At 41.1% G+C, this 18,994-nt stretch overlaps 9 non-coding genes across 9 annotated transcripts; all 9 read right to left on the reverse strand.

The window, feature by feature from the left end:
- Positions 1–760: 760 nt before the first annotated feature.
- On the reverse strand, positions 761–833 carry TRNAK-UUU (transfer RNA lysine (anticodon UUU)). The gene has a single exon. It is a non-coding gene; the product is annotated as a tRNA-Lys (tRNA).
- Positions 834–3,285: 2,452 nt separating this feature from the next.
- Positions 3,286–3,358, reverse strand: TRNAK-UUU (transfer RNA lysine (anticodon UUU)). The gene has a single exon. It is a non-coding gene; the product is annotated as a tRNA-Lys (tRNA).
- Positions 3,359–4,968: 1,610 nt separating this feature from the next.
- Positions 4,969–5,041, reverse strand: TRNAK-UUU (transfer RNA lysine (anticodon UUU)). Its single transcript has one exon. It is a non-coding gene; the product is annotated as a tRNA-Lys (tRNA).
- A 768-nt stretch (positions 5,042–5,809) lies between these two features.
- Positions 5,810–5,882, reverse strand: TRNAK-UUU (transfer RNA lysine (anticodon UUU)). Its single transcript has one exon. It is a non-coding gene; the product is annotated as a tRNA-Lys (tRNA).
- A 1,610-nt stretch (positions 5,883–7,492) lies between these two features.
- On the reverse strand, positions 7,493–7,565 carry TRNAK-UUU (transfer RNA lysine (anticodon UUU)). The gene has a single exon. It is a non-coding gene; the product is annotated as a tRNA-Lys (tRNA).
- A 2,452-nt stretch (positions 7,566–10,017) lies between these two features.
- Positions 10,018–10,090, reverse strand: TRNAK-UUU (transfer RNA lysine (anticodon UUU)). Its single transcript has one exon. It is a non-coding gene; the product is annotated as a tRNA-Lys (tRNA).
- A 768-nt stretch (positions 10,091–10,858) lies between these two features.
- TRNAK-UUU (transfer RNA lysine (anticodon UUU)) lies at positions 10,859–10,931 on the reverse strand. Its single transcript has one exon. It is a non-coding gene; the product is annotated as a tRNA-Lys (tRNA).
- A 4,136-nt stretch (positions 10,932–15,067) lies between these two features.
- Positions 15,068–15,140, reverse strand: TRNAK-UUU (transfer RNA lysine (anticodon UUU)). The gene has a single exon. It is a non-coding gene; the product is annotated as a tRNA-Lys (tRNA).
- A 1,610-nt stretch (positions 15,141–16,750) lies between these two features.
- On the reverse strand, positions 16,751–16,823 carry TRNAK-UUU (transfer RNA lysine (anticodon UUU)). Its single transcript has one exon. It is a non-coding gene; the product is annotated as a tRNA-Lys (tRNA).
- Positions 16,824–18,994: the final 2,171 nt, after the last annotated feature.

An 18,994-nucleotide genomic window follows, 5' to 3' on the forward strand; every position in this document is an offset into this window, starting at 1 on the left:
CACTGCCCATTTGAAACTTGATTTTCACTCTACAGCACCTCCATACATGGCTACCTCACTGGTCAATAAAGGAAATGAATTACTAGTGCATTACACACATTTTGACACTGGAGACATAACTTTTTTCAGTCATTCCGTATCCAGATATAGAGATTTGCAGCATGTAGGACTTTAATGGTCACCCACTTACGGATTTGAATGTTTTGCCACATTCATGAGTGCAAACTTGCTCCCCAGTAAAGACGAACATGTGCTCCTCAATGCACACACTGGGCAATGCAGTCCACTCTAAATCGACGATTAATGACATGCTCGTTTTGTGCAATGGAGTTTCAGTCAATTGGAAAACATTTTGAAAAGTTATATTGCAACAGAAGCCCAGCCTTAAAAAAGTGGATTTCACTTCTAAATGATTACATGAGGAAGGAAAGGAGACCAGATGCAAAAAAGGTGCTGCGGCTTAGTTGGTTAAAGCGCCTGTCTAGTAAACAGGAGATCCTGAGTTCGAATCTCAGCAGCGCCTGTCTGCTTTTTTTTCGACCAATCTGTCTCCCCAATATTAAAACTTTGTACAAAGATTGCTATTTCATGCTATTTAGAAGCACAGTCAGGCTTGAAATGTTGGCAAAGCATCCAAGAACTCTGGACTCCACTACCTTAGAGTCATATTGCCCAAGGTTGCGATGCCATCAGAAATAGCACATATTAGAATGAGCAATTCATATTTCCTGCTTAATTTTTTGTAAAAGAAGCAAAGGTACGCCTGAACAGGGACTTGAACCCTGGACCCTCAGATTAAAAGTCTGATGCTCTACCGACTGAGCTATCCAGGCACAGGGATTACTGCCCATTTGAAACTTGATTTTCACTCTACAGCACCTCCATACATGGCTACCTCACTGGGCAATAAAGGAAATGAATTACTAGTGCATTACACACATTTTGACACTGGAGACATAACTTTTTTCAGTCATTCCGTATCCAGATATAGAGATTTGCAGCATCTAGGACTTTAATGTTCACCCACTTACGGATTTGAATGTTTTGCCACATTCATGAGTGCAAACTTGCTCCCCAGTAAAGACGAACATGTGCTCCTCAATGCACACACTGGGCAATGCAGTCCACTCTAAATCGACGATTAATGACATGCTCGTTTTGTGCAATGGAGTTTCAGTCAATTGGAAAACATTTTGAAAAGTTATATTGCTACAGAAGCCTAGCCTTAAAAAAAGTGGATTTCACTTCTAAATGATTACATGAGGAAGGAAAGGAGACCAGATGCAAAAAAGGTGCTGTGGCTTAGTTGGTTAAAGCGCCTGTCTAGTAAACAGGAGATCCTGAGTTTGAATGTCAGCAGCGCCTGTCTGCTTTTTTTTCGACCAATATGTCTCCCCAATGTTAAAACTTTGTACAAAGATTGCTATTTCATGCTATTTAGAAGCACAGTCAGGCTTGAAATGTTGGCAAAGCCTCCAAGAACTCTGGACTCCACTACCTTAGAGTCATATTGCCCAAGGTTGCGATGCCATCAGAAATAGCACATATTAGAATGAGCAATTCATATTTCCTGCTTAATTTTTTGTAAAAGAAGCAAAGGTACGCCTGAACCGTGACTTGAACCCTGGACCCTCAGATTAAAAGTCTGATGCTCTACCGACTGAGCTATCCAGGCACAGGGATCACTGCCCATTTGAAACTTGATTTTCACTCTACAGCACCTCCATACATGGCTACCTCACTGGTCAATAAAGGAAATGAATTACTAGTGCATTACACACATTTTGACACTGGAGACATAACTTTTTTCAGTCATTCCGTATCCAGATATAGAGATTTGCAGCATCTAGGACTTTAATGTTCACCCACTTACGGATTTGAATGTTTTGCCACATTCATGAGTGCAAACTTGCTCCCCAGTAAAGACGAACATGTGCTCCTCAATGCACACACTGGGCAATGCAGTCCACTCTAAATCGACGATTAATGACATGCTCGTTTTGTGCAATGGAGTTTCAGTCAATTGGAAAACATTTTGAAAAGTTATATTGCTACAGAAGCCTAGCCTTAAAAAAAGTGGATTTCACTTCTAAATGATTACATGAGGAAGGAAAGGAGACCAGATGCAAAAAAGGTGCTGTGGCTTAGTTGGTTAAAGCGCCTGTCTAGTAAACAGGAGATCCTGAGTTTGAATGTCAGCAGCGCCTGTCTGCTTTTTTTTCGACCAATCTGTCTCCCCAATGTTAAAACTTTGTACAAAGATTGCTATTTCATGCTATTTAGAAGCACAGTCAGGCTTGAAATGTTGGCAAAGCCTCCAAGAACTCTGGACTCCACTACCTTAGAGTCATATTGCCCAAGGTTGCGATGCCATCAGAAATAGCACATATTAGAATGAGCAATTCATATTTCCTGCTTAATTTTTTGTAAAAGAAGCAAAGGTACGCCTGAACCGTGACTTGAACCCTGGACCCTCAGATTAAAAGTCTGATGCTCTACCGACTGAGCTATCCAGGCACAGGGATCACTGCCCATTTGAAACTTGATTTTCACTCTACAGCACCTCCATACATGGCTACCTCACTGGTCAATAAAGGAAATTAATTACTAGTGCATTACACACATTTTGACACTGGAGACATAACTTTTTTCAGTCATTCCGTATCCAGATATAGAGATTTGCAGCATCTAGGACTTTAATGTTCACCCACTTACGGATTTGAATGTTTTGCCACATTCATGAGTGCAAACTTGCTCCCCAGTAAAGACGAACATGTGCTCCTCAATGCACACACTGGGCAATGCAGTCCACTCTAAATCGACGATTAATGACATGCTCGTTTTGTGCAATGGAGTTTCAGTCAATTGGAAAACATTTTGAAAAGTTATATTGCAACAGAAGCCCAGCGTTAAAAAAGTGGATTTCACTTCTAAATGATTACATGAGGAAGGAAAGGAGACCAGATGCAAAAAAGGTGCTGTGGCTTAGTTGGTTAAAGCGCCTGTCTAGTAAACAGGAGATCCTGAGTTCGAATCTCACCAGCGCCTGTCTGCTTTTTTTTCGACCAATCTGTCTCCCCAATATTAACACTTTGTACAAAGATTGCTATTTCATGCTATTTAGAAGCACAGTCAGGCTTGAAATGTTGGCAAAGCATCCAAGAACTCTGGACTCCACTACCTTAGAGTCATATTGCCCAAGGTTGCGATGCCATCAGAAATAGCACATATTAGAATGAGCAATTCATATTTCCTGCTTAATTTTTTGTAAAAGAAGCAAAGGTACGCCTGAACAGGGACTTGAACCCTGGACCCTCAGATTAAAAGTCTGATGCTCTACCGACTGAGCTATCCAGGCACAGGGATCACTGCCCATTTGAAACTTGATTTTCACTCTACAGCACCTCCATACATGGCTACCTCACTGGTCAATAAAGGAAATGAATTACTAGTGCATTACACACATTTTGACACTGGAGACATAACTTTTTTCAGTCATTCCGTATCCAGATATAGAGATTTGCAGCATGTAGGACTTTAATGGTCACCCACTTACGGATTTGAATGTTTTGCCACATTCATGAGTGCAAACTTGCTCCCCAGTAAAGACGAACATGTGCTCCTCAATGCACACACTGGGCAATGCAGTCCACTCTAAATCGACGATTAATGACATGCTCGTTTTGTGCAATGGAGTTTCAGTCAATTGGAAAACATTTTGAAAAGTTATATTGCTACAGAAGCCTAGCCTTAAAAAAAGTGGATTTCACTTCTAAATGATTACATGAGGAAGGAAAGGAGACCAGATGCAAAAAAGGTGCTGTGGCTTAGTTGGTTAAAGCGCCTGTCTAGTAAACAGGAGATCCTGAGTTTGAATGTCAGCAGCGCCTGTCTGCTTTTTTTTCGACCAATCTGTCTCCCCAATGTTAAAACTTTGTACAAAGATTGCTATTTCATGCTATTTAGAAGCACAGTCAGGCTTGAAATGTTGGCAAAGCCTCCAAGAACTCTGGACTCCACTACCTTAGAGTCATATTGCCCAAGGTTGCGATGCCATCAGAAATAGCACATATTAGAATGAGCAATTCATATTTCCTGCTTAATTTTTTGTAAAAGAAGCAAAGGTACGCCTGAACCGTGACTTGAACCCTGGACCCTCAGATTAAAAGTCTGATGCTCTACCGACTGAGCCATCCAGGCACAGGGATCACTGCCCATTTGAAACTTGATTTTCACTCTACAGCACCTCCATACATGGCTACCTCACTGGTCAATAAAGGAAATTAATTACTAGTGCATTACACACATTTTGACACTGGAGACATAACTTTTTTCAGTCATTCCGTATCCAGATATAGAGATTTGCAGCATCTAGGACTTTAATGTTCACCCACTTACGGATTTGAATGTTTTGCCACATTCATGAGTGCAAACTTGCTCCCCAGTAAAGACGAACATGTGCTCCTCAATGCACACACTGGGCAATGCAGTCCACTCTAAATCGACGATTAATGACATGCTCGTTTTGTGCAATGGAGTTTCAGTCAATTGGAAAACATTTTGAAAAGTTATATTGCAACAGAAGCCCAGCGTTAAAAAAGTGGATTTCACTTCTAAATGATTACATGAGGAAGGAAAGGAGACCAGATGCAAAAAAGGTGCTGTGGCTTAGTTGGTTAAAGCGCCTGTCTAGTAAACAGGAGATCCTGAGTTTGAATGTCAGCAGCGCCTGTCTGCTTTTATTTCGACCAATATGTCTCCCCAATGTTAAAACTTTGTACAAAGATTGCTATTTCATGCTATTTAGAAGCACAGTCAGGCTTGAAATGTTGGCAAAGCCTCCAAGAACTCTGGACTCCACTACCTTAGAGTCATATTGCCCAAGGTTGCGATGCCATCAGAAATAGCACATATTAGAATGAGCAATTCATATTTCCTGCTTAATTTTTTGTAAAAGAAGCAAAGGTACGCCTGAACAGGGACTTGAACCCTGGACCCTCAGATTAAAAGTCTGATGCTCTACCGACTGAGCTATCCAGGCACAGGGATCACTGCCCATTTGAAACTTGATTTTCACTCTACAGCACCTCCATACATGGCTACCTCACTGGGCAATAAAGGAAATGAATTACTAGTGCATTACACACATTTTGACACTGGAGACATAACTTTTTTCAGTCATTCCGTATCCAGATATAGAGATTTGCAGCATGTAGGACTTTAATGGTCACCCACTTACGGATTTGAATGTTTTGCCACATTCATGAGTGCAAACTTGCTCCCCAGTAAAGACGAACATGTGCTCCTCAATGCACACACTGGGCAATGCAGTCCACTCTAAATCGACGATTAATGACATGCTCGTTTTGTGCAATGGAGTTTCAGTCAATTGGAAAACATTTTGAAAAGTTATATTGCAACAGAAGCCCAGCCTTAAAAAAGTGGATTTCACTTCTAAATGATTACATGAGGAAGGAAAGGAGACCAGATGCAAAAAAGGTGCTGCGGCTTAGTTGGTTAAAGCGCCTGTCTAGTAAACAGGAGATCCTGAGTTCGAATCTCAGCAGCGCCTGTCTGCTTTTTTTTCGACCAATCTGTCTCCCCAATATTAAAACTTTGTACAAAGATTGCTATTTCATGCTATTTAGAAGCACAGTCAGGCTTGAAATGTTGGCAAAGCATCCAAGAACTCTGGACTCCACTACCTTAGAGTCATATTGCCCAAGGTTGCGATGCCATCAGAAATAGCACATATTAGAATGAGCAATTCATATTTCCTGCTTAATTTTTTGTAAAAGAAGCAAAGGTACGCCTGAACAGGGACTTGAACCCTGGACCCTCAGATTAAAAGTCTGATGCTCTACCGACTGAGCTATCCAGGCACAGGGATTACTGCCCATTTGAAACTTAATTTTCACTCTACAGCACCTCCATACATGGCTACCTCACTGGGCAATAAAGGAAATGAATTACTAGTGCATTACACACATTTTGACACTGGAGACATAACTTTTTTCAGTCATTCCGTATCCAGATATAGAGATTTGCAGCATCTAGGACTTTAATGTTCACCCACTTACGGATTTGAATGTTTTGCCACATTCATGAGTGCAAACTTGCTCCCCAGTAAAGACGAACATGTGCTCCTCAATGCACACACTGGGCAATGCAGTCCACTCTAAATCGACGATTAATGACATGCTCGTTTTGTGCAATGGAGTTTCAGTCAATTGGAAAACATTTTGAAAAGTTATATTGCTACAGAAGCCTAGCCTTAAAAAAAGTGGATTTCACTTCTAAATGATTACATGAGGAAGGAAAGGAGACCAGATGCAAAAAAGGTGCTGTGGCTTAGTTGGTTAAAGCGCCTGTCTAGTAAACAGGAGATCCTGAGTTTGAATGTCAGCAGCGCCTGTCTGCTTTTTTTTCGACCAATATGTCTCCCCAATGTTAAAACTTTGTACAAAGATTGCTATTTCATGCTATTTAGAAGCACAGTCAGGCTTGAAATGTTGGCAAAGCCTCCAAGAACTCTGGACTCCACTACCTTAGAGTCATATTGCCCAAGGTTGCGATGCCATCAGAAATAGCACATATTAGAATGAGCAATTCATATTTCCTGCTTAATTTTTTGTAAAAGAAGCAAAGGTACGCCTGAACCGTGACTTGAACCCTGGACCCTCAGATTAAAAGTCTGATGCTCTACCGACTGAGCTATCCAGGCACAGGGATCACTGCCCATTTGAAACTTGATTTTCACTCTACAGCACCTCCATACATGGCTACCTCACTGGTCAATAAAGGAAATTAATTACTAGTGCATTACACACATTTTGACACTGGAGACATAACTTTTTTCAGTCATTCCGTATCCAGATATAGAGATTTGCAGCATCTAGGACTTTAATGTTCACCCACTTACGGATTTGAATGTTTTGCCACATTCATGAGTGCAAACTTGCTCCCCAGTAAAGACGAACATGTGCTCCTCAATGCACACACTGGGCAATGCAGTCCACTCTAAATCGACGATTAATGACATGCTCGTTTTGTGCAATGGAGTTTCAGTCAATTGGAAAACATTTTGAAAAGTTATATTGCAACAGAAGCCCAGCGTTAAAAAAGTGGATTTCACTTCTAAATGATTACATGAGGAAGGAAAGGAGACCAGATGCAAAAAAGATGCTGTGGCTTAGTTGGTTAAAGCGCCTGTCTAGTAAACAGGAGATCCTGAGTTCGAATCTCACCAGCGCCTGTCTGCTTTTTTTTCGACCAATCTGTCTCCCCAATATTAAAACTTTGTACAAAGATTGCTATTTCATGCTATTTAGAAGCACAGTCAGGCTTGAAATGTTGGCAAAGCATCCAAGAACTCTGGACTCCACTACCTTAGAGTCATATTGCCCAAGGTTGCGATGCCATCAGAAATAGCACATATTAGAATGAGCAATTCATATTTCCTGCTTAATTTTTTGTAAAAGAAGCAAAGGTACGCCTGAACAGGGACTTGAACCCTGGACCCTCAGATTAAAAGTCTGATGCTCTACCGACTGAGCTATCCAGGCACAGGGATCACTGCCCATTTGAAACTTGATTTTCACTCTACAGCACCTCCATACATGGCTACCTCACTGGTCAATAAAGGAAATGAATTACTAGTGCATTACACACATTTTGACACTGGAGACATAACTTTTTTCAGTCATTCCGTATCCAGATATAGAGATTTGCAGCATGTAGGACTTTAATGGTCACCCACTTACGGATTTGAATGTTTTGCCACATTCATGAGTGCAAACTTGCTCCCCAGTAAAGACGAACATGTGCTCCTCAATGCACACACTGGGCAATGCAGTCCACTCTAAATCGACGATTAATGACATGCTCGTTTTGTGCAATGGAGTTTCAGTCAATTGGAAAACATTTTGAAAAGTTATATTGCTACAGAAGCCTAGCCTTAAAAAAAGTGGATTTCACTTCTAAATGATTACATGAGGAAGGAAAGGAGACCAGATGCAAAAAAGGTGCTGTGGCTTAGTTGGTTAAAGCGCCTGTCTAGTAAACAGGAGATCCTGAGTTTGAATGTCAGCAGCGCCTGTCTGCTTTTTTTTCGACCAATCTGTCTCCCCAATGTTAAAACTTTGTACAAAGATTGCTATTTCATGCTATTTAGAAGCACAGTCAGGCTTGAAATGTTGGCAAAGCCTCCAAGAACTCTGGACTCCACTACCTTAGAGTCATATTGCCCAAGGTTGCGATGCCATCAGAAATAGCACATATTAGAATGAGCAATTCATATTTCCTGCTTAATTTTTTGTAAAAGAAGCAAAGGTACGCCTGAACCGTGACTTGAACCCTGGACCCTCAGATTAAAAGTCTGATGCTCTACCGACTGAGCTATCCAGGCACAGGGATCACTGCCCATTTGAAACTTGATTTTCACTCTACAGCACCTCCATACATGGCTACCTCACTGGTCAATAAAGGAAATTAATTACTAGTGCATTACACACATTTTGACACTGGAGACATAACTTTTTTCAGTCATTCCGTATCCAGATATAGAGATTTGCAGCATCTAGGACTTTAATGTTCACCCACTTACGGATTTGAATGTTTTGCCACATTCATGAGTGCAAACTTGCTCCCCAGTAAAGACGAACATGTGCTCCTCAATGCACACACTGGGCAATGCAGTCCACTCTAAATCGACGATTAATGACATGCTCGTTTTGTGCAATGGAGTTTCAGTCAATTGGAAAACATTTTGAAAAGTTATATTGCAACAGAAGCCCAGCGTTAAAAAAGTGGATTTCACTTCTAAATGATTACATGAGGAAGGAAAGGAGACCAGATGCAAAAAAGGTGCTGTGGCTTAGTTGGTTAAAGCGCCTGTCTAGTAAACAGGAGATCCTGAGTTCGAATCTCACCAGCGCCTGTCTGCTTTTTTTTCGACCAATCTGTCTCCCCAATATTAAAACTTTGTACAAAGATTGCTATTTCATGCTATTTAGAAGCACAGTCAGGCTTGAAATGTTGGCAAAGCATCCAAGAACTCTGGACTCCACTACCTTAGAGTCATATTGCCCAAGGTTGCGATGCCATCAGAAATAGCACATATTAGAATGAGCAATTCATATTTCCTGCTTAATTTTTTGTAAAAGAAGCAAAGGTACGCCTGAACAGGGACTTGAACCCTGGACCCTCAGATGAAAAGTCTGATGCTCTACCGACTGAGCTATCCAGGCACAGGGATCACTGCCCATTTGAAACTTGATTTTCACTCTACAGCACCTCCATACATGGCTACCTCACTGGGCAATAAAGGAAATGAATTACTAGTGCATTACACACATTTTGACACTGGAGACATAACTTTTTTCAGTCATTCCGTATCCAGATATAGAGATTTGCAGCATCTAGGACTTTAATGTTCACCCACTTACGGATTTGAATGTTTTGCCACATTCATGAGTGCAAACTTGCTCCCCAGTAAAGACGAACATGTGCTCCTCAATGCACACACTGGGCAATGCAGTCCACTCTAAATCGACGATTAATGACATGCTCGTTTTGTGCAATGGAGTTTCAGTCAATTGGAAAACATTTTGAAAAGTTATATTGCTACAGAAGCCTAGCCTTAAAAAAAGTGGATTTCACTTCTAAATGATTACATGAGGTAGGAAAGGAGACCAGATGCAAAAAAGGTGCTGTGGCTTAGTTGGTTAAAGCGCCTGTCTAGTAAACAGGAGATCCTGAGTTTGAATCTCAGCAGCGCCTGTCTGCTTTTTTTTCGACCAATCTGTCTCCCCAATGTTAAAACTTTGTACAAAGATTGCTATTTCATGCTATTTAGAAGCACAGTCAGGCTTGAAATGTTGGCAAAGCCTCCAAGAACTCTGGACTCCACTACCTTAGAGTCATATTGCCCAAGGTTGCGATGCCATCAGAAATAGCACATATTAGAATGAGCAATTCATATTTCCTGCTTAATTTTTTGTAAAAGAAGCAAAGGTACGCCTGAACAGGGACTTGAACCCTGGACCCTCAGATTAAAAGTCTGATGCTCTACCGACTGAGCTATCCAGGCACAGGGATCACTGCCCATTTGAAACTTGATTTTCACTCTACAGCACCTCCATACATGGCTACCTCACTGGTCAATAAAGGAAATGAATTACTAGTGCATTACACACATTTTGACACTGGAGACATAACTTTTTTCAGTCATTCCGTATCCAGATATAGAGATTTGCAGCATGTAGGACTTTAATGGTCACCCACTTACGGATTTGAATGTTTTGCCACATTCATGAGTGCAAACTTGCTCCCCAGTAAAGACGAACATGTGCTCCTCAATGCACACACTGGGCAATGCAGTCCACTCTAAATCGACGATTAATGACATGCTCGTTTTGTGCAATGGAGTTTCAGTCAATTGGAAAACATTTTGAAAAGTTATATTGCAACAGAAGCCCAGCCTTAAAAAAGTGGATTTCACTTCTAAATGATTACATGAGGAAGGAAAGGAGACCAGATGCAAAAAAGGTGCTGCGGCTTAGTTGGTTAAAGCGCCTGTCTAGTAAACAGGAGATCCTGAGTTCGAATCTCAGCAGCGCCTGTCTGCTTTTTTTTCGACCAATCTGTCTCCCCAATATTAAAACTTTGTACAAAGATTGCTATTTCATGCTATTTAGAAGCACAGTCAGGCTTGAAATGTTGGCAAAGCATCCAAGAACTCTGGACTCCACTACCTTAGAGTCATATTGCCCAAGGTTGCGATGCCATCAGAAATAGCACATATTAGAATGAGCAATTCATATTTCCTGCTTAATTTTTTGTAAAAGAAGCAAAGGTACGCCTGAACAGGGACTTGAACCCTGGACCCTCAGATTAAAAGTCTGATGCTCTACCGACTGAGCTATCCAGGCACAGGGATTACTGCCCATTTGAAACTTGATTTTCACTCTACAGCACCTCCATACATGGCTACCTCACTGGGCAATAAAGGAAATGAATTACTAGTGCATTACACACATTTTGACACTGGAGACATAACTTTTTTCAGTCATTCCGTATCCAGATATAGAGATTTGCAGCATCTAGGACTTTAATGTTCACCCACTTACGGATTTGAATGTTTTGCCACATTCATGAGTGCAAACTTGCTCCCCAGTAAAGACGAACATGTGCTCCTCAATGCACACACTGGGCAATGCAGTCCACTCTAAATCGACGATTAATGACATGCTCGTTTTGTGCAATGGAGTTTCAGTCAATTGGAAAACATTTTGAAAAGTTATATTGCTACAGAAGCCTAGCCTTAAAAAAAGTGGATTTCACTTCTAAATGATTACATGAGGAAGGAAAGGAGACCAGATGCAAAAAAGGTGCTGTGGCTTAGTTGGTTAAAGCGCCTGTCTAGTAAACAGGAGATCCTGAGTTTGAATGTCAGCAGCGCCTGTCTGCTTTTTTTTCGACCAATATGTCTCCCCAATGTTAAAACTTTGTACAAAGATTGCTATTTCATGCTATTTAGAAGCACAGTCAGGCTTGAAATGTTGGCAAAGCCTCCAAGAACTCTGGACTCCACTACCTTAGAGTCATATTGCCCAAGGTTGCGATGCCATCAGAAATAGCACATATTAGAATGAGCAATTCATATTTCCTGCTTAATTTTTTGTAAAAGAAGCAAAGGTACGCCTGAACCGTGACTTGAACCCTGGACCCTCAGATTAAAAGTCTGATGCTCTACCGACTGAGCTATCCAGGCACAGGGATCACTGCCCATTTGAAACTTGATTTTCACTCTACAGCACCTCCATACATGGCTACCTCACTGGTCAATAAAGGAAATGAATTACTAGTGCATTACACACATTTTGACACTGGAGACATAACTTTTTTCAGTCATTCCGTATCCAGATATAGAGATTTGCAGCATCTAGGACTTTAATGTTCACCCACTTACGGATTTGAATGTTTTGCCACATTCATGAGTGCAAACTTGCTCCCCAGTAAAGACGAACATGTGCTCCTCAATGCACACACTGGGCAATGCAGTCCACTCTAAATCGACGATTAATGACATGCTCGTTTTGTGCAATGGAGTTTCAGTCAATTGGAAAACATTTTGAAAAGTTATATTGCTACAGAAGCCTAGCCTTAAAAAAAGTGGATTTCACTTCTAAATGATTACATGAGGAAGGAAAGGAGACCAGATGCAAAAAAGGTGCTGTGGCTTAGTTGGTTAAAGCGCCTGTCTAGTAAACAGGAGATCCTGAGTTCGAATCTCAGCAGCGCCTGTCTGCTTTTTTTTCGACCAATCTGTCTCCCCAATATTAAAACTTTGTACAAAGATTGCTATTTCATGCTATTTAGAAGCACAGTCAGGCTTGAAATGTTGGCAAAGCATCCAAGAACTCTGGACTCCACTACCTTAGAGTCATATTGCCCAAGGTTGCGATGCCATCAGAAATAGCACATATTAGAATGAGCAATTCATATTTCCTGCTTAATTTTTTGTAAAAGAAGCAAAGGTACGCCTGAACAGGGACTTGAACCCTGGACCCTCAGATGAAAAGTCTGATGCTCTACCGACTGAGCTATCCAGGCACAGGGATCACTGCCCATTTGAAACTTGATTTTCACTCTACAGCACCTCCATACATGGCTACCTCACTGGGCAATAAAGGAAATGAATTACTAGTGCATTACACACATTTTGACACTGGAGACATAACTTTTTTCAGTCATTCCGTATCCAGATATAGAGATTTGCAGCATCTAGGACTTTAATGTTCACCCACTTACGGATTTGAATGTTTTGCCACATTCATGAGTGCAAACTTGCTCCCCAGTAAAGACGAACATGTGCTCCTCAATGCACACACTGGGCAATGCAGTCCACTCTAAATCGACGATTAATGACATGCTCGTTTTGTGCAATGGAGTTTCAGTCAATTGGAAAACATTTTGAAAAGTTATATTGCTACAGAAGCCTAGCCTTAAAAAAAGTGGATTTCACTTCTAAATGATTACATGAGGAAGGAAAGGAGACCAGATGCAAAAAAGGTGCTGTGGCTTAGTTGGTTAAAGCGCCTGTCTAGTAAACAGGAGATCCTGAGTTTGAATGTCAGCAGCGCCTGTCTGCTTTTTTTTCGACCAATCTGTCTCCCCAATATTAAAACTTTGTACAAAGATTGCTATTTCATGCTATTTAGAAGCACAGTCAGGCTTGAAATGTTGGCAAAGCATCCAAGAACTCTGGACTCCACTACCTTAGAGTCATATTGCCCAAGGTTGCGATGCCATCAGAAATAGCACATATTAGAATGAGCAATTCATATTTCCTGCTTAATTTTTTGTAAAAGAAGCAAAGGTACGCCTGAACAGGGACTTGAACCCTGGACCCTCAGATGAAAAGTCTGATGCTCTACCGACTGAGCTATCCAGGCACAGGGATCACTGCCCATTTGAAACTTGATTTTCACTCTACAGCACCTCCATACATGGCTACCTCACTGGGCAATAAAGGAAATGAATTACTAGTGCATTACACACATTTTGACACTGGAGACATAACTTTTTTCAGTCATTCCGTATCCAGATATAGAGATTTGCAGCATCTAGGACTTTAATGTTCACCCACTTACGGATTTGAATGTTTTGCCACATTCATGAGTGCAAACTTGCTCCCCAGTAAAGACGAACATGTGCTCCTCAATGCACACACTGGGCAATGCAGTCCACTCTAAATCGACGATTAATGACATGCTCGTTTTGTGCAATGGAGTTTCAGTCAATTGGAAAACATTTTGAAAAGTTATATTGCTACAGAAGCCTAGCCTTAAAAAAAGTGGATTTCACTTCTAAATGATTACATGAGGAAGGAAAGGAGACCAGATGCAAAAAAGGTGCTGTGGCTTAGTTGGTTAAAGCGCCTGTCTAGTAAACAGGAGATCCTGAGTTTGAATCTCAGCAGCGCCTGTCTGCTTTTTTTTCGACCAATATGTCTCCCCAATGTTAAAACTTTGTACAAAGATTGCTATTTCATGCTATTTAGAAGCACAGTCAGGCTTGAAATGTTGGCAAAGCCTCCAAGAACTCTGGACTCCACTACCTTAGAGTCATATTGCCCAAGGTTGCGATGCCATCAGAAATAGCACATATTAGAATGAGCAATTCATATTTCCTGCTTAATTTTTTGTAAAAGAAGCAAAGGTACGCCTGAACAGGGACTTGAACCCTGGACCCTCAGATTAAAAGTCTGATGCTCTACCGACTGAGCTATCAAGGCACAGGGATCACTGCCCATTTGAAACTTGATTTTCACTCTACAGCACCTCCATACATGGCTACCTCACTGGTCAATAAAGGAAATGAATTACTAGTGCATTACACACATTTTGACACTGGAGACATAACTTTTTTCAGTCATTCCGTATCCAGATATAGAGATTTGCAGCATGTAGGACTTTAATGGTCACCCACTTACGGATTTGAATGTTTTGCCACATTCATGAGTGCAAACTTGCTCCCCAGTAAAGACGAACATGTGCTCCTCAATGCACACACTGGGCAATGCAGTCCACTCTAAATCGACGATTAATGACATGCTCGTTTTGTGCAATGGAGTTTCAGTCAATTGGAAAACATTTTGAAAAGTTATATTGCAACAGAAGCCCAGCCTTAAAAAAGTGGATTTCACTTCTAAATGATTACATGAGGAAGGAAAGGAGACCAGATGCAAAAAAGGTGCTGCGGCTTAGTTGGTTAAAGCGCCTGTCTAGTAAACAGGAGATCCTGAGTTCGAATCTCAGCAGCGCCTGTCTGCTTTTTTTTCGACCAATCTGTCTCCCCAATATTAAAACTTTGTACAAAGATTGCTATTTCATGCTATTTAGAAGCACAGTCAGGCTTGAAATGTTGGCAAAGCATCCAAGAACTCTGGACTCCACTACCTTAGAGTCATATTGCCCAAGGTTGCGATGCCATCAGAAATAGCACATATTAGAATGAGCAATTCATATTTCCTGCTTAATTTTTTGTAAAAGAAGCAAAGGTACGCCTGAACAGGGACTTGAACCCTGGACCCTCAGATTAAAAGTCTGATGCTCTACCGACTGAGCTATCCAGGCACAGGGATTACTGCCCATTTGAAACTTGATTTTCACTCTACAGCACCTCCATACATGGCTACCTCACTGGGCAATAAAGGAAATGAATTACTAGTGCATTACACACATTTTGACACTGGAGACATAACTTTTTTCAGTCATTCCGTATCCAGATATAGAGATTTGCAGCATCTAGGACTTTAATGTTCACCCACTTACGGATTTGAATGTTTTGCCACATTCATGAGTGCAAACTTGCTCCCCAGTAAAGACGAACATGTGCTCCTCAATGCACACACTGGGCAATGCAGTCCACTCTAAATCGACGATTAATGACATGCTCGTTTTGTGCAATGGAGTTTCAGTCAATTGGAAAACATTTTGAAAAGTTATATTGCTACAGAAGCCTAGCCTTAAAAAAAGTGGATTTCACTTCTAAATGATTACATGAGGAAGGAAAGGAGACCAGATGCAAAAAAGGTGCTGTGGCTTAGTTGGTTAAAGCGCCTGTCTAGTAAACAGGAGATCCTGAGTTTGAATGTCAGCAGCGCCTGTCTGCTTTTTTTTCGACCAATATGTCTCCCCAATGTTAAAACTTTGTACAAAGATTGCTATTTCATGCTATTTAGAAGCACAGTCAGGCTTGAAATGTTGGCAAAGCCTCCAAGAACTCTGGACTCCACTACCTTAGAGTCATATTGCCCAAGGTTGCGATGCCATCAGAAATAGCACATATTAGAATGAGCAATTCATATTTCCTGCTTAATTTTTTGTAAAAGAAGCAAAGGTACGCCTGAACCGTGACTTGAACCCTGGACCCTCAGATTAAAAGTCTGATGCTCTACCGACTGAGCTATCCAGGCACAGGGATCACTGCCCATTTGAAACTTGATTTTCACTCTACAGCACCTCCATACATGGCTACCTCACTGGTCAATAAAGGAAATTAATTACTAGTGCATTACACACATTTTGACACTGGAGACATAACTTTTTTCAGTCATTCCGTATCCAGATATAGAGATTTGCAGCATCTAGGACTTTAATGTTCACCCACTTACGGATTTGAATGTTTTGCCACATTCATGAGTGCAAACTTGCTCCCCAGTAAAGACGAACATGTGCTCCTCAATGCACACACTGGGCAATGCAGTCCACTCTAAATCGACGATTAATGACATGCTCGTTTTGTGCATTGGAGTTTCAGTCAATTGGAAAACATTTTGAAAAGTTATATTGCAACAGAAGCCCAGCGTTAAAAAAGTGGATTTCACTTCTAAATGATTACATGAGGAAGGAAAGGAGACCAGATGCAAAAAAGGTGCTGTGGCTTAGTTGGTTAAAGCGCCTGTCTAGTAAACAGGAGATCCTGAGTTCGAATCTCACCAGCGCCTGTCTGCTTTTTTTTCGACCAATCTGTCTCCCCAATATTAAAACTTTGTACAAAGATTGCTATTTCATGCTATTTAGAAGCACAGTCAGGCTTGAAATGTTGGCAAAGCATCCAAGAACTCTGGACTCCACTACCTTAGAGTCATATTGCCCAAGGTTGCGATGCCATCAGAAATAGCACATATTAGAATGAGCAATTCATATTTCCTGCTTAATTTTTTGTAAAAGAAGCAAAGGTACGCCTGAACAGGGACTTGAACCCTGGACCCTCAGATTAAAAGTCTGATGCTCTACCGACTGAGCTATCCAGGCACAGGGATCACTGCCCATTTGAAACTTGATTTTCACTCTACAGCACCTCCATACATGGCTACCTCACTGGTCAATAAAGGAAATGAATTACTAGTGCATTACACACATTTTGACACTGGAGACATAACTTTTTTCAGTCATTCCGTATCCAGATATAGAGATTTGCAGCATGTAGGACTTTAATGGTCACCCACTTACGGATTTGAATGTTTTGCCACATTCATGAGTGCAAACTTGCTCCCCAGTAAAGACGAACATGTGCTCCTCAATGCACACACTGGGCAATGCAGTCCACTCTAAATCGACGATTAATGACATGCTCGTTTTGTGCAATGGAGTTTCAGTCAATTGGAAAACATTTTGAAAAGTTATATTGCTACAGAAGCCTAGCCTTAAAAAAAGTGGATTTCACTTCTAAATGATTACATGAGGAAGGAAAGGAGACCAGATGCAAAAAAGGTGCTGTGGCTTAGTTGGTTAAAGCGCCTGTCTAGTAAACAGGAGATCCTGAGTTTGAATGTCAGCAGCGCCTGTCTGCTTTTTTTTCGACCAATCTGTCTCCCCAATGTTAAAACTTTGTACAAAGATTGCTATTTCATGCTATTTAGAAGCACAGTCAGGCTTGAAATGTTGGCAAAGCCTCCAAGAACTCTGGACTCCACTACCTTAGAGTCATATTGCCCAAGGTTGCGATGCCATCAGAAATAGCACATATTAGAATGAGCAATTCATATTTCCTGCTTAATTTTTTGTAAAAGAAGCAAAGGTACGCCTGAACCGTGACTTGAACCCTGGACCCTCAGATTAAAAGTCTGATGCTCTACCGACTGAGCTATCCAGGCACAGGGATCACTGCCCATTTGAAACTTGATTTTCACTCTACAGCACCTCCATACATGGCTACCTCACTGGTCAATAAAGGAAATTAATTACTAGTGCATTACACACATTTTGACACTGGAGACATAACTTTTTTCAGTCATTCCGTATCCAGATATAGAGATTTGCAGCATCTAGGACTTTAATGGTCACCCACTTACGGATTTGAATGTTTTGCCACATTCATGAGTGCAAACTTGCTCCCCAGTAAAGACGAACATGTGCTCCTCAATGCACACACTGGGCAATGCAGTCCACTCTAAATCGACGATTAATGACATGCTCGTTTTGTGCAATGGAGTTTCAGTCAATTGGAAAACATTTTGAAAAGTTATATTGCAACAGAAGCCCAGCCTTAAAAAAGTGGATTTCACTTCTAAATGATTACATGAGGAAGGAAAGGAGACCAGATGCAAAAAAGGTGCTGTGGCTTAGTTGGTTAAAGCGCCTGTCTAGTAAACAGGAGATCCTGAGTTCGAATCTCACCAGCGCCTGTCTGCTTTTTTTTCGACCAATCTGTCTCCCCAATATTAAAACTTTGTACAAAGATTGCTATTTCATGCTATTTAGAAGCACAGTCAGGCTTGAAATGTTGGCAAAGCATCCAAGAACTCTGGACTCCACTACCTTAGAGTCATATTGCCCAAGGTTGCGATGCCATCAGAAATAGCACATATTAGAATGAGCAATTCATATTTCCTGCTTAATTTTTTGTAAAAGAAGCAAAGGTACGCCTGAACAGGGACTTGAACCCTGGACCCTCAGATGAAAAGTCTGATGCTCTACCGACTGAGCTATCCAGGCACAGGGATCACTGCCCATTTGAAACTTGATTTTCACTCTACAGCACCTCCATACATGGCTACCTCACTGGTCAATAAAGGAAATGAATTACTAGTGCATTACACACATTTTGACACTGGAGACATAACTTTTTTCAGTCATTCCGTATCCAGATATAGAGATTTGCAGCATGTAGGACTTTAATGGTCACCCACTTACGGATTTGAATGTTTTGCCACATTCATGAGTGCAAACTTGCTCCCCAGTAAAGACGAACATGTGCTCCTCAATGCACACACTGGGCAATGCAGTCCACTCTAAATCGACGATTAATGACATGCTCGTTTTGTGCAATGGAGTTTCAGTCAATTGGAAAACATTTTGAAAAGTTATATTGCAACAGAAGCCCAGCCTTAAAAAAGTGGATTTCACTTCTAAATGATTACATGAGGAAGGAAAGGAGACCAGATGCAAAAAAGGTGCTGCGGCTTAGTTGGTTAAAGCGCCTG

This window comes from Ambystoma mexicanum, unplaced genomic scaffold (genome assembly GCF_040938575.1).
Source record: "Ambystoma mexicanum isolate Mex_15411 unplaced genomic scaffold, UKY_AmexF1_1 Mex_scaf1, whole genome shotgun sequence".
Classification (NCBI taxonomy): domain Eukaryota; kingdom Metazoa; phylum Chordata; class Amphibia; order Caudata; family Ambystomatidae; genus Ambystoma; species Ambystoma mexicanum.